The 12,883-nt window shown below is 41.7% G+C and overlaps 1 non-coding gene across 1 annotated transcript; it reads left to right on the top strand.

The window, feature by feature from the left end:
• Positions 1–3,485: 3,485 nt before the first annotated feature.
• LOC141415310 (small nucleolar RNA SNORA27) lies at positions 3,486–3,612 on the top strand. The gene has a single exon (XR_012440287.1). It is a non-coding gene; the product is annotated as a small nucleolar RNA SNORA27 (small nucleolar RNA).
• The last annotated feature ends 9,271 nt before the right edge of the window (positions 3,613–12,883 follow it).

Raw genomic sequence — 12,883 nt, 5'->3', positions numbered from 1 at the left:
TGTGGTCCTTCTGTCCACAAGATTAGTTGTGAGGTGAGGTAAGGCTGCCAGCTCGTGCAGAGTGGTCAGAGCTATTGTTTTTACCAGGCAGCAGCTGTGTTGCCCTTCAGCTGCAGCTCTGTTTGGTCAGCAACTCCCCCAGCAAGGTGGGGAAATTCAGTTTTGAATATTGGCCTCTGTCCCAGAGATCAGCTCCAGGATCCACCTCTTGCCCTGCTTTGGGAGGTTGGCCTATCGCCCCACCCCTGCTCTCAGCTTTGTGCTTTTCCTGATCTCTGCTGAGTGCTGGTGGCTCCTCTGGGAGGTTGGGTTGTAAACTCCTCTCCCTTTCTCAGCCTTTATGCCTTTCCCAATCTCTGCTGGGTGCTGGTGGCTACTCTGGGAGGTTGGGTTGTAAACTCCACTCCCTTTCTCAGCCTTTATGCCTCTCCCAATCTCTGCTGGGTGCTGGTGGCTCCTCTGGGAGGTGAACTTGTCACTCTGCCCCACTCTCAGCCTTTGCTGCTTTGTACTCCTGTCACTGAGAGTTGGGCTCATTGCCCCAACTCCAGGGCAGGTTCAGCGTTCCACCTCCACCTCCACTGTTGGAGTTAGATTACAATTCATTTGTTTATGTTTTTCAGTTTTCTTGTGTGTGGGGGGGTTCAGTCTGCCCAGTGGTTGTGCTAGATTATTTTCCCTGGGGGGTGGGGATGTAGGTACATGATGCTCACTTGTTCCTTCTGCAGTTTTATGCAAGCAGCTTTGGAGCCAGCTGGCAGGGAGAAATGACACTGATTTTTTTTCAGTGCAGTGCAGCTAGGGAGGCTTTGCACAGGCTAGGGATCCAGGATGTCACAGAGTTTTTCCCTAATGGAGCTTTGAAGTAGATTGAAACTTTATTCAGTAATTTATATGGCATAGGACTAATAAAGAGAAAAATGTGGTAGAAGTCAGTCACGTTTAACACCTTACTTTGGAAAGAACTTATCAGTGGGCCAGCTGGAATGTCAGGTTTTATCTATGCTTTAAGTGGTCTTTTCCCAATAACTTTTTTTGGGGCTGATGGGGATAGAACCCAGGACTTGTTCATGCCAAGCAAGCACTCTACTACTGAACTATATTCCAGCCCCACTTAAGTGCTCTTAATTTTTCTTATAGAAAAAGTATAAATCAGTTTATTGTAAATATATCTCAACCAGAATTGTACAGCTTTCAGGTAAAATTCAGCACCTCTTTTATACTAATGGGCTTCTTTTAGTAGATCTTATAGTTGAGATCTGCTACAGATAAGTTATCTCATCTTTACAGTTTACAAAGCCTTATTTTCACTTTTATTTTTAAAGGTCATTTTTTGCTGAATATAGAAGTTTAGACTGACAGGGTTTATATTTTTCTCTTTCACCTATAAAGACACCAATACCTTACCTTTTGTCCTCTATTATTCCTGATGAGAAATCAGATATTATTCTGTTATTGTTCCTCTGTATATAATACGTCCTTTGGTCTTTTGAAATATAGATCTGCTTTCAAGATAGTCTCTATATCTTTGCTTTTTAGCAATTTGACTCTGATGTTAGATGTCATATGAACCAGATATTTAAATGTAGTAAAAAAAATGTAAACATCAACTGTACCCCCAAAAAGTTAGAAAGGTAAAGGAACTAGGATGCTTCTAGGATAAACTAGGAGTTTAAATATTTTTAAGTTATGGCTATTAAGAAGTATGAAAAAGAAGGGGAAAGGAAAAGAAGAAGCAAGATAGGAAAGGGAGGAAGTATATGAGATAAAGGTATAGTGAGAAAAAACACACTAAAATATGAATAGATTAAGAAAAAACAGTAAAAAAAAAAAAAAAAAAAGTAAAACCACAACAGTAACAACAGCAAAAAAGAAAGGGAAAAAAAATTTCCTCATTGCTAAGGAAGAGGGTGAATCTCCACTCCCCAGGTTTGTCTTTTGCAGTTCACTTTGTGAGTAAGGAAAGTTTTTTGAATTCCAAATAGGTTAGACCAGAGAGGATTGTTTGGGTTGTGGATGTGGCTCAGTGGCAGAAAATCCACCCAGCATGCACAAGACCCTGAACCTGACTCTCAGCACAGCAAGAAGACAGAAAATGCTACTTGCAGGTTGGGTATGCTTCTGCTCTGGCTTGCAGCTCACTTCAGGCTGCTCCCAACTCACACCAACTCTCAACTCACTCCCCACTCAACTGGAGTCAGGTGGCTCCCTGTGTGGCAGTCTGGCTTGTGACTTGCACTCTCTGCATAATAGTTCTGTGTCTGTGAATCTGGTTCCAGACGAATTATCACAGGGTTGCTTGCTTAGCCAATAGAGGGGAGAAGGCTTTTGGAGTTTGGAGATACTGGGCTGCAGGGTCTTCTGCTCTCCCCAGCTGGGGGTTTGTCTTCAAGACCTTTTCTGAGATAACTCCTCCAGTGAGTGAGTTGGGAAGTGCCAGGGGCCCCTTCTCCAGCTTCTACCTGCTTTCAGCACAGGATATAGATTCCTTCTTTTAAACTTTATTGTGTGTGTGGTTTTTTTTTTTTTTTTTTTGGCAAGGTACCAACCATTTGTACTCAGCTCATGCACCTGTGGGGTATCTCAAGGAAACTGTCCTTTTCTGTTTTGCCTGCAATGCTGACACTTTGTGTTAGGGTCCACTGTTTCTTTTGTAAATCTAAAGTTCAGTATTTCTGGAGTTCTCTCTTCTCTGTCTGCTGTTTACTGTTTCCCTCCCTTAGCAATTTGGATTTTGGTTTGTTTGTCTGTTTTGGTGGTGTGGGGTTTGAACTCAGGGATTCATGCTTACTAGGCAGGTGCTCTACCACTTGAGCCATTCCACCAGCAATTTGTTTTTTTGGTACAAGTTAAATAGGAAGCCACTGAAATGTTTTCAATAAGGAAAGACATAATCCTTTTTGGGGCAAGAACAGAAGTTGGGAGTTGGGGGTCTAATTAGGAGACTGTTGGTCCAAGTGGGAGATGGTGGTTGCAGAGGAGATAAATTGTAGTCAAATTATAGTTGTCTCCCTCCTTCCTTCCTTCTTTCCTTCCTTCCTTTCTTCCTCCTTCTCCTCCTCCTCTTCCTCCTCCTCCTCTTCCTCCTCCCCCTCCTCCTCCTCCTTTAGAACATGTTTCATTATGTTACCCAGGCTGGTCTTGAATTTCTGGACTCAAGTGATCCCTCCAGGATTACATGCATGCATCCAAACCCAGCTTTGAGGTTGTGTTTTGAAGACTTTGCCAATGGATTGGATTAGAAATGAAGGGTCACAACAAAACCCATGGCAATGTAGCACTCTGTTTCACTCGGCAGCCTTCCTCACACATGCTCAGCATGAATGGCATTCCCTAAGTGGCTGTGCTTACTCCTGTGGTTCACCACAGAGTCTGTTCCCATGAGCATCTGAGCTTGATGGGCCCATTATGGTATTTGTAACATCACCACAAAATAATTTATTCATGTTCTTTATCCTCTTTGCATGACCTTCAAGAAGTATGTGCGATCCGCTTTCACTTTGCCAATTGGACTCATGTCTTTATTGGTCATTCAAGTGGGGCAAAGGAAATGTTCTTTTACAACTCAGGCAAACTGAGTATTTGTCCTGCAACCTGTCAGAGGAAACAAATTTAAAAAAAAGAAAGAAAAGTACGTGCTGCTAGACACGGTGGTGTACACCTGTAGTCTTGGCACTCAGGAGGCAACAGCAGGAGACTCATGAGTTCAAGGCCAGCCTGGGCTACATAGTGAGACCCCCCCCTCAACTCAAAAATCAAAAATAGCTGGGCATGTGGGCTCCTGCCTGTAACCCCACTACTTGGTAGGCTGTGAGATGATTAATGGTCAAGGCCAGCCCAGGCAAAAAGTTAGTAAGAACCCATCTTAACCAATAAACTGATGGCATACCAGGTAGCTGTCATTCCAACTACAAGAGAGGCTACAGGGATAGAGGTCCAGGCCAGCCAGGCAACAATGCAAGACCTTATTTGAAATATAATTAAATTTAAAAAGTGGCTCAAGTGGTAGAGGGCAAATATGAGACCCTGATTTCAAACCACAGTACTGCCTAAACAAAAAACAAAACAAAGTATGTGCTTTCACTTCTTAGGTGCTATATATTGTTTTGGTTTTAGGGTTTGATTTTTTTTTTTTCCTACAACCATGTGGCTTCCCATACTTGCTTTAAAAGTCTTTTAATGATCACTGTTAAATGAGTATTATTTTTGTTGTTGTTTCTCCTCTTTTTTTTTTTTTTTTTTTGAGGCAGGTTCTCATTATATAGTCCAGGCTGGCCTCAAACACACAATTGTCATGCCTTAGCCTCCCAAGTGGGATTACAGGCTTGCTCCACCACATCCAGTAGAACTGAATATTATTTTTCTTTTTTTTTTTCCTAAGAGATAGTATCTTAATATATTGCCCAGGTTGGCCACAAACTCCTGGGCTCAAGCCATCCTCTCCTCTTGGCCCTGCAAGTAACTGGAACTACAAGTATGTACACCTGTGCCCAGCTTGCTACATAATTCTTTGAAATAATAATGACACTTTTATTCTCCATGCATTTTTCTTTTCTCTTTTGGCTAGTAAAGCTTTTATCTTCCCTCCCAAACACTCTCAGTAACTCTCCCTCTGGGAAGATTTTGAACTTGTACTTTTGAACTCAGGAGTACCAAGCTATGTGGGTCATCACTTTGAGGTAGACACTTTAAGATTCTCTACCTTTCCTTTCCTTCTGCCACAAGGACTGACCATACTCCATATAACAACAGGGAGTAGAGACACAGTTTACTCTTCAATAAACAGAAAGCATAGGGGGAAATAGTCGCTGCTGTGAGCTATTATGGTTTGAAGGTCATTTGTCACCACAGCATAATCTAGTATATTCTGACTGGCACTTCACCTATGGATGCATAACATAAGGGTTGCTGAGATTCTAGGACTTGATTTAAGTAATCTTCCTCATTGCCTCTCACCCTGTTTAGCTGCTAAAATGACTTCCTGCTGTACCCAGAAAAAAGTCCCAAATCCCACAGTGTGCATGGTCTTTGCACTGGTTCCTCTACCTCTCACATCTCTCTTCCTACCTTCATTCTGTCCACGAGGCCTTCAGGCACTTCCTGAAGTGGAACTTTCTTCTCCCCGTTCTTCCTATCATTGCCTTGTCTTCTCATGCAGATTTCATCAAAATTCACCCCTTTAGCTGGGCACCAGTGGCTCATGTCTGTAATCCTAGCTACTCAGGAGGCAGAAATCAGGAGGATCTTGGATAGAAGCTAGCCCCAGGCAAATAGTTCCCAAGATCCTATCTTGAGAAAAGCCATCACAAAAAAAGGTCTGGTGGAATAGCTCAAGGTGAAGGCCCTGAGTTCAAACCCCATACTGAAAAAAAAAAGAACTCACCCCTTTAAAGGAGCTTCCCTGACAAGTCCATCTAAAGCAGCCTTCAATATGTAGCAGAAAACCTGACCGAAAACTCTGGAGGAAAAGAGTCTAGCCTACAGCAAATGCTCAATTATGGATAATACAATTCACATTTTAATGAGTCTTGAACATATTGTCAAAATCCTTTGGAAAAAAAACAACAGACAACCTGCATCTCTCCCTGCATCCTCAAGAGTACTGGATAAGATCTACAGACTCTATTTTGCTCACTTGCTAACAAATTTATATCTGGTTGGCTTGAATATGCTTTTCTTTGGTTACTGGTGAGGATAAATAATTCTTATCCTTTTCCTAAAAATTGTTTATTCTTATCCTTTGTCCATGGGTATTAGGGAGTCAGTGCTTGTCTTGTTGATTTATATGCATTCTTTATAGTGAAAGGTCGAATTTTAAGATAAATAGCCTAATGGGAACTTGAAAACAATGTTAAAACATCTCACTGGTAGCCTCAGATAAATTAAATTCATACTCATAAGGGTAGTTTGTCTTGTTTTAATTTGTTGGTTTGGCTTTATTGGAAGAGGGAGTTAATTACTTATTAATTTCTAGCTAATAATTCACATCAAAGAGATAAGGGTGGGATGCAGTGGCGGTAAACAAAATACTTTTCCCAATATGGTAAAATACCCTACTAAAAACAGAGACAGACATCTGCAACCTGATTCTGGTAGGCAAGCACAAGTTCAAGGTCAGGCTTTAGAATGCAATTCAAGGTAAATGCTAACTGGGAATGCAAATTCGTGTGAGATCAGGATTCCATGAAGTTACAAATAACTATTCTAAGGCTAATGTGAAAGGTAAGGTATCTACAGCACTTGTACTTATTGCTTATTAATTAATATAAGTCATACTAAATGTACAATTGAGCTGTTTTCATGCAAAGCTGCTTTGCCCAGCTACTTCAATCTACCCTTCTCCTTTCTCTGTGCCCTAGAAGGCTGACCTCCTATTGGGAAGAAGATCTGGAGATGCAAGGGGTGGGGTGTGGGGTAAATTGTATTCTTCTACTAGAGGTCACTGCTCCTGCTGTGTGGAACTCTCCCGCAAATCACAACTGCTCTGTCCAGGCTCCAGTAACCCCTTCTTCCTCCTCCTCCTTCAGGCAGGGGGTGATAATGGGTCCACATTGTTGCTAGGCTTGGATACTTCATCATCCTCTGTGGTTTTCCTACCCAGCCCTCACTCTGCCAGTGGTCCCTTTGTTCTGTTCTTCTCAGTTGCCTTATTTGAGTCTGCTTTTAGTGCCAGGGTCCTGACTGATAAAGTGATGTTGCTTATTAAAAAAGAAAGGAAGGGTGCTGGTGGAGTGTCTCTAGTGGTAGAGCACCTGCCTAGCAAGCATGAGGTCCACCATTCAAACCCCAGTACAGCCAAAAAAAAAGGAGGGAAAGAAGGAAGGAAAGATGGAAGGAAGGAAGAAAGGAAGGAAGGAAGGGAGGAAAGAAGGAAGGAAGGAAGGAAGGAAGGAAGGAACAAACTTAATCGCCACTTGTCTAATATGGTACTGCTACCAACTGGTCAATCAAAGTATCCAAAGAGGAAATAACCTCTTAACAAACTTGCTGCAGAGGTAGGGAAAACAAATATCTTGCAAACCAAATATCGACAAGTCCTATGACACATTGCCCTGTTTATCTCTCACACTTCTACCTATTACATTGTGTCTTGATATCTTTTTTTGTCATGTGTGTTGACAGAGTCAGCTAATTGTCTCTATGTAGCTATTCTCTCCTTCTTTTAGCAATGAATGCCAAGGTTTAGCTGGGCCCATAGTCCCGCTACATCTCTGAAGCTTCCTCCCAGAAGCTGGGCCCATGTGTCAAGCTTTGGCTAAAGGGATGTGAGTGGAAACAATATGTGCACCTCCAGGTCCTGCCTTTGATGGAAGGCATGCCTCTGCTCCCTCTTCTCCTGTGCCTTGAGTGTTGGAGGGTGGCCTACTGTCCCATCTTGTGCTGCCTCCTGCTATTGGCCTTGCTATAGTAAAACTAGGGAACTCTGCTGGACACTGATGGCTCACAACTGTAATCCTAGCTACTCAGGAGGCAGAGATCAAAAGGATCACAGTTTGAAGTCAGCCAGGGCAAATAGTTTGCAAGACCCTATCTCAAAAAAAAAAAAAAAACTTGCAAAAAAGGGCTGGTAGAGTGGCTCAAGGTGTAGGCTCTGAGTTCAAAGTCCAGTACCACAAAAAAAAAAGAAAAAACTGGGAAACTCTCAGGCAAGCTGATGAATTGATCACCCTAAGTGTGGATGTCATAGTGTGGACTAAAGGAGCCACTTTGGAGGCTGCTTGTTGAAGAGAAAAGGAAGTATGCCCTTGCCACATGAATAAATCAAGAAATAGACTCTTATTTTGTTCCAGCTATTGTTACTTTGGTTTCTTTTACAGTAACGGAATCTGTATCCTAACAAATGCACACTTTTTCCTCTATTTTTCCCTCTTTTCTCCTTGTAGCTGGAATGTTCTTTCTTACTACAATATTAGAACATGAGAAAGGTGTGGGGTTTTTGTTGTTGTTGTTGTTGTTAAATTTGTTTTATTTATGTGTGTTCTTAATAGATGATCTATTAATACAGGTTTGCTAGATGGTCTAGCAACTCCTCTTCTAGTTACATATATTTGGAAGAATTGAAAACCAGTACTCAAATGAAAATTTATAATTTATTCTTAGCAGCACTATTCACAATCCAAATGTTTATCAGCTAATGAATGGATAAATCAAATGAGATACATGCATACAATAGAATATTATTAGGGCTATAAAAATGATGAAGAACTAATAAATGCTACAACATGAAAACATTATACTAAGTGAAAGAAGCCAGACCCAAAAAGCCACACATTGTATGATTCCATTTATATGAAATAAACAGAATCCGACATTATACATAGACAGAAAGCACAGTAGTGGTTGCCATGGTTTGGCAGGAGTAGAGAATGGGGAGTGACTACTTCATGGGCACAGGATTTCCTTTTGGGGTGATGAAAACATTCTGGATGTAGCATTTTGAATGCACTAATGCCACCAAATTGTACACTTGAAAATGATTGAGATGGTGGTGAATTTCAGTGTGCATGTCCCTGGATGTTCGTGCACACACACACACACACACACAGAGTCTATTTAAATTGAACTGAGGAAGTGTGGAAGCCATGAGTTCTCTTTCTCCTTCCAAAGGAGACTTCTTTCTGTTTTACCTTTCTTGTGACTTCCTAAAGAGCTTGAGCATGACACAGAATACATTGGCTTTTCCTCAAAAACCACTGGGCCTCCACTCCTGCACTCTCTGTCCCCTTAATCCCCAGAACCTATGAATATGTTACCTTACATGCAAAAGGGTCTTTGCAGATGTGATTAAGAATCTTGAAACTGGGTGGCGGTGGCTCATGCCTATACTCCTAGCTACTCAGGAGGTAGAGATCAGGAGGATCGTGGTTTGAAGCCAGGCCAGGCAAATTGTTCACGAGACCCTATCTTGAAAAGCCCTGTCACAAAAAATTGGGCTGGTGGAGTGGCTCAAGATGAAGGCTCTGAGTTCAAGCCCCAGTACTGAAAAAGAAAAAAAAAGTTCTTGAGAGAGGGAGATCATTATGGATTATACTAGTTGGACTCATATAATTATAAGAGTCCTTATTCCAATTCAGGAGGACAAATTTGAAAGATGTGATAATGGTGATGAGAGGTGCTATCTATGCTGCTGGCTTTGAAGATGGAGGAAGAAGGGGCCATGGGTTGAGAAATGCAGGTGGCCTCTAGAAACTAGAAGAGGAAAAAAAAAAAAAAGAAAAGAGAAAAAAAAAAGATTCTCCCCTAATGCCTCCACTTTGATTTAGGAACGTCTAAGCTCCAGAACTGTAAGATAACAAATCTGTGTTGTTTTAACCCAAAAGAAAAAAGAAAGGCCCAATTGAATCTTTTCTAGTTCTCCCTCAAAAAAATCCTAATACCTTAAAATTTTTTATAGCTGTAATGAAAATGGACTTTTCCTTCTAGCAAGTTAATAGGAAAGGCTATCATTTTTGTTGACTGCTTGTAACATAATTTGAAATCTTTATCTTGTGGAAGCTTCGAAATAGCCTCATGAGGTAGGTATAGGTATTCCTGGTTTTCTGGTGAGAAGCTGAAGGTTAGGAAACTTGCCTAAGAGCGTAGCTAGGAAGGCTGGTAGCCAGTTAGCCTGTCATCAAAGCCAGTGCAGGAATTTCCCGTCCTGGGCTGTTGTGACCTTCAATGTAAAAAGATTCCTGTCTCCATAGATTATTGACAGCTGCAGCTGCAACTGAGCACATGCAAGAGGGTGATGGGGCCTCCTGGCAGGCCCAGTGGGTTTGACAGATTTGAGCTGCCAGCTGCTGATAATTACAGTGTGGTTCCTCCCCTGGGTCAGCCTTCCAGGGGCTCCCACTGGAGCTGGGGGCTGGGGGCCTGCTTCCTTCCTTTGCCTTTCTGCCCCCACCTGGGACATCTTTTTACCGAGTGGGGCTGCTTCAGCCATAAATTCCTTTTTAAACATTTGTCCTTGGCAATTTTTCATGTGCATATTGTTTCTTATAAAGGATTTAGTCTGAAATGTTTTTGTCTTTGTACTTTTGTATTACCTTAGTATGTTTTTTATTTTGATTTATGTTGCTTTGAGTTATTTTAAACTACATTATCTTATTTGTACACCTTTTAAGTCTTTCCTAATTTATCTTTTATGTTTCTTTTGCTTGCTTTTTTTTTTTTTTTTTTGCAGTATTGTGGTTTGACTTGAGTCATCCCACCAACCCTTTTTAGTGATGGGTTTTTGTGAGATAGGCGGGCTTCAAACCACAATCCTCCTGATCTCTGCCTCCTGAGTAGTTAGGATTACCGGCACCTTGCTTTTTGCTTACTTCTTGAATTTTATTTTGTGTACAATTTTTTTAAAGAGTTATTTTTCTCATGTTTTGTATGATTTTTAATCTTTTCTTGCTGTTTTTCTTCTTCAATCTTTTTCCTTTTTTTTTTTTTTTTTGGTTTCACCCTGCTATATCTTGGCAGACACGAATTTATCTTTGATCTTCTAGTTTCATTTTAAAGTGTTTAGCTTCTTTATTTGTATTTATTATATAATTTCTATTCTTAGCCTTGTAGTCTCTTTTGTTACCTGGACATACTGTTTTTGCTTTGGGTTTTTTTTTTTATTAATTATTAAAGGCCATTTTGGTACCCTGTGAATGGTAGTCAGCTCACTTTACATGACTCAAAACTTTTTTAAAAATTTTTTTCCACTTGCACTGTACCACTAATTTACCACAGGAATCCTGATTCTTCTGTTCTGAACTCTTTTCGTGTGTTTGAAATATGATTCTTTTCATTTGAGATGGGGTCTTGATATGATGCCCAGGCTGACCTTGAACACCTTCGCTCAAGCCATCCTCTTGCTTAAGCCTCCACAGTAGCTGGGACTACAGGCATGAAAAACTGTGCTCTGCTATTTCTTCCTGTTCTTGACTTTGACTCTTTACTGTTTGTTTTCGTCACGGTCGTAGGGAAATTGATGGAGGCTGAAAGCTTCAGCAAACTCTTACCATAAACTAGGGAAATGTCTTCTTAGCTGTGGCTACAGCTGTCTCTCTTGTTTCTCTTAATAGATTTCATATGCTCTTCGGCTCTCCCCCAAAAACTTTAAAAAAAAAAAAGGAACAATAAAAGAAGTAAATCACTCTTCCTGAAATAAGCACCTTTCTGGCCACAGAGATCCTCTCTCTCATTTTCTACCTGTACTTTTACTCTCTTCCCCCATCCTGTTTCTGTTCCCATCCCTCCTACACTTGCATCAGCACTGGCTCTCAAAACCCTTGGTAGGGTGTGGAGGCTCATACCTGTAATCTCAGTTACTTGGGAGGCAGATACCAGGAGAATCATAATTCCAGGTCAACCTGGGCAAAAAGTTGGCATGACTTCATCTCAACCAATAAAAGGTGGGTGTGGGGGTGAGCGCTTGTCATTCCAACTACACTAAAAGCCTAAATAAGAGGATCAAGGTCCAGGACAGCCCTTGAGACCTTATTCAAAATATAGCCAAAGCAAAAAGGACTGGGGGCATGGCTCAAGTGATAGTGTCTGCCTAGCAAGCATGAGGCCCTGAGTTCAAACCCCAGTACCACCCAGGGGAAAAAAATCTTTAGGGACCAATGAGTAGCTTTTGCTGGAATTGCTCTTTCATCTCTTAGCCCTAACCATGGCCCTCTTCTGCTGTGACACCTTGAGCATGGGGAGTTCCTTCTTCGTCCTCTACACACCCAAAATCCTTGGAAAGACCAGCATTTTTCTTTATGTGGGTGTGGTGCCAGGGCTGGTACATGCTAGGCAAGCACTGTACCACTGACCTTCATCCCCAGCCCAACCACTGATCTTTTTAACCCAACACCTTCACTTTTGAGCATAAACACCTCCTTGGAGACTGGATCCACCAGCTCCCACATCACCTTCCCTCCTTTTATGGTCACTCATGTATGTTCATTGAAGAATTTAATTCCTGCCTGGCAGTTTTCCTGCTATCATCCCAGGTGATTTCAGTGTCCATGTGGTTGATCCAACGACCAGCTCAAAACCGAGCCTCTGTTTTCTGAGGTAAACTCCCAGACTGGTCAGTTAGCCTAAGGTTCTCCTAACCATCTGTTCATCTAAAGGCTGCTTCACTTAAATCCGTCTCCTCTCTGCATCGCTATATGTGGCCTCTTCTTGGCTCATATTACATACACTATTGAACTGAATTTCTGCAACATCCTTTGAAGTGAGGCTTTTATTAAAACCTACTTTGCAGGGCTGATGAGGTGGCTCAAGCAGTAGGAGCACCTGCCTAGCAAGTGTGAGGCACTGAGTTCAAACCCCAGTACCGCCCAGGAAAAATCTACTTTGCAGATGAGAAAACTGAGACTTAAAACAAGGAAGAACAATTTGGCTTATCTATCACAATTTAATAAGCAACCAGGTACCGATGGCTCACATTTATAATCCTAGCTACTTAGAAGGCTAAGATCGGGGGATCATGGTCAAGGTCAGCGGGGCAAAAAAACTAGGTGTGGTGGTGGAATCTGCCATCCCAGTTATGGCAGGAAGTGTAAATAAGAGGATTGTGGTTCAGACTTGGCTGGGCAAAAAAAAATGAGATCCTTTCTCCAAAATACCAAAAGCAAAAAGGGCTGGGGCCATAGCTCAAGCAACAGAACACCTGCCTAGCAAACACAAAGCCCTGAGTTCAAACCCCAGTACCTCCCAAAATATTTTTTAGTAAGCACTCACCTTAACTCTGCAGTTCCAAGTCTAAGACTTTATCCTACAGAGACACTCAGGTTCATGGGCATGTGCTTAGTGACTTATATAAAAATGTTCACCACAAGACCAAGGGACTGGTTAAATAAGGACTGATACAACTACTGAGATACTATGCAGCAAGGTAAAAGAAAAGAGGGAGCTGGGGATGACT

This window comes from Castor canadensis, chromosome 12 (assembly GCF_047511655.1).
Source record: "Castor canadensis chromosome 12, mCasCan1.hap1v2, whole genome shotgun sequence".
Classification (NCBI taxonomy): domain Eukaryota; kingdom Metazoa; phylum Chordata; class Mammalia; order Rodentia; family Castoridae; genus Castor; species Castor canadensis.
Note: the sequence above shows the minus strand (reverse complement) of the source record. Positions and strands in the feature narration are given on the sequence as shown.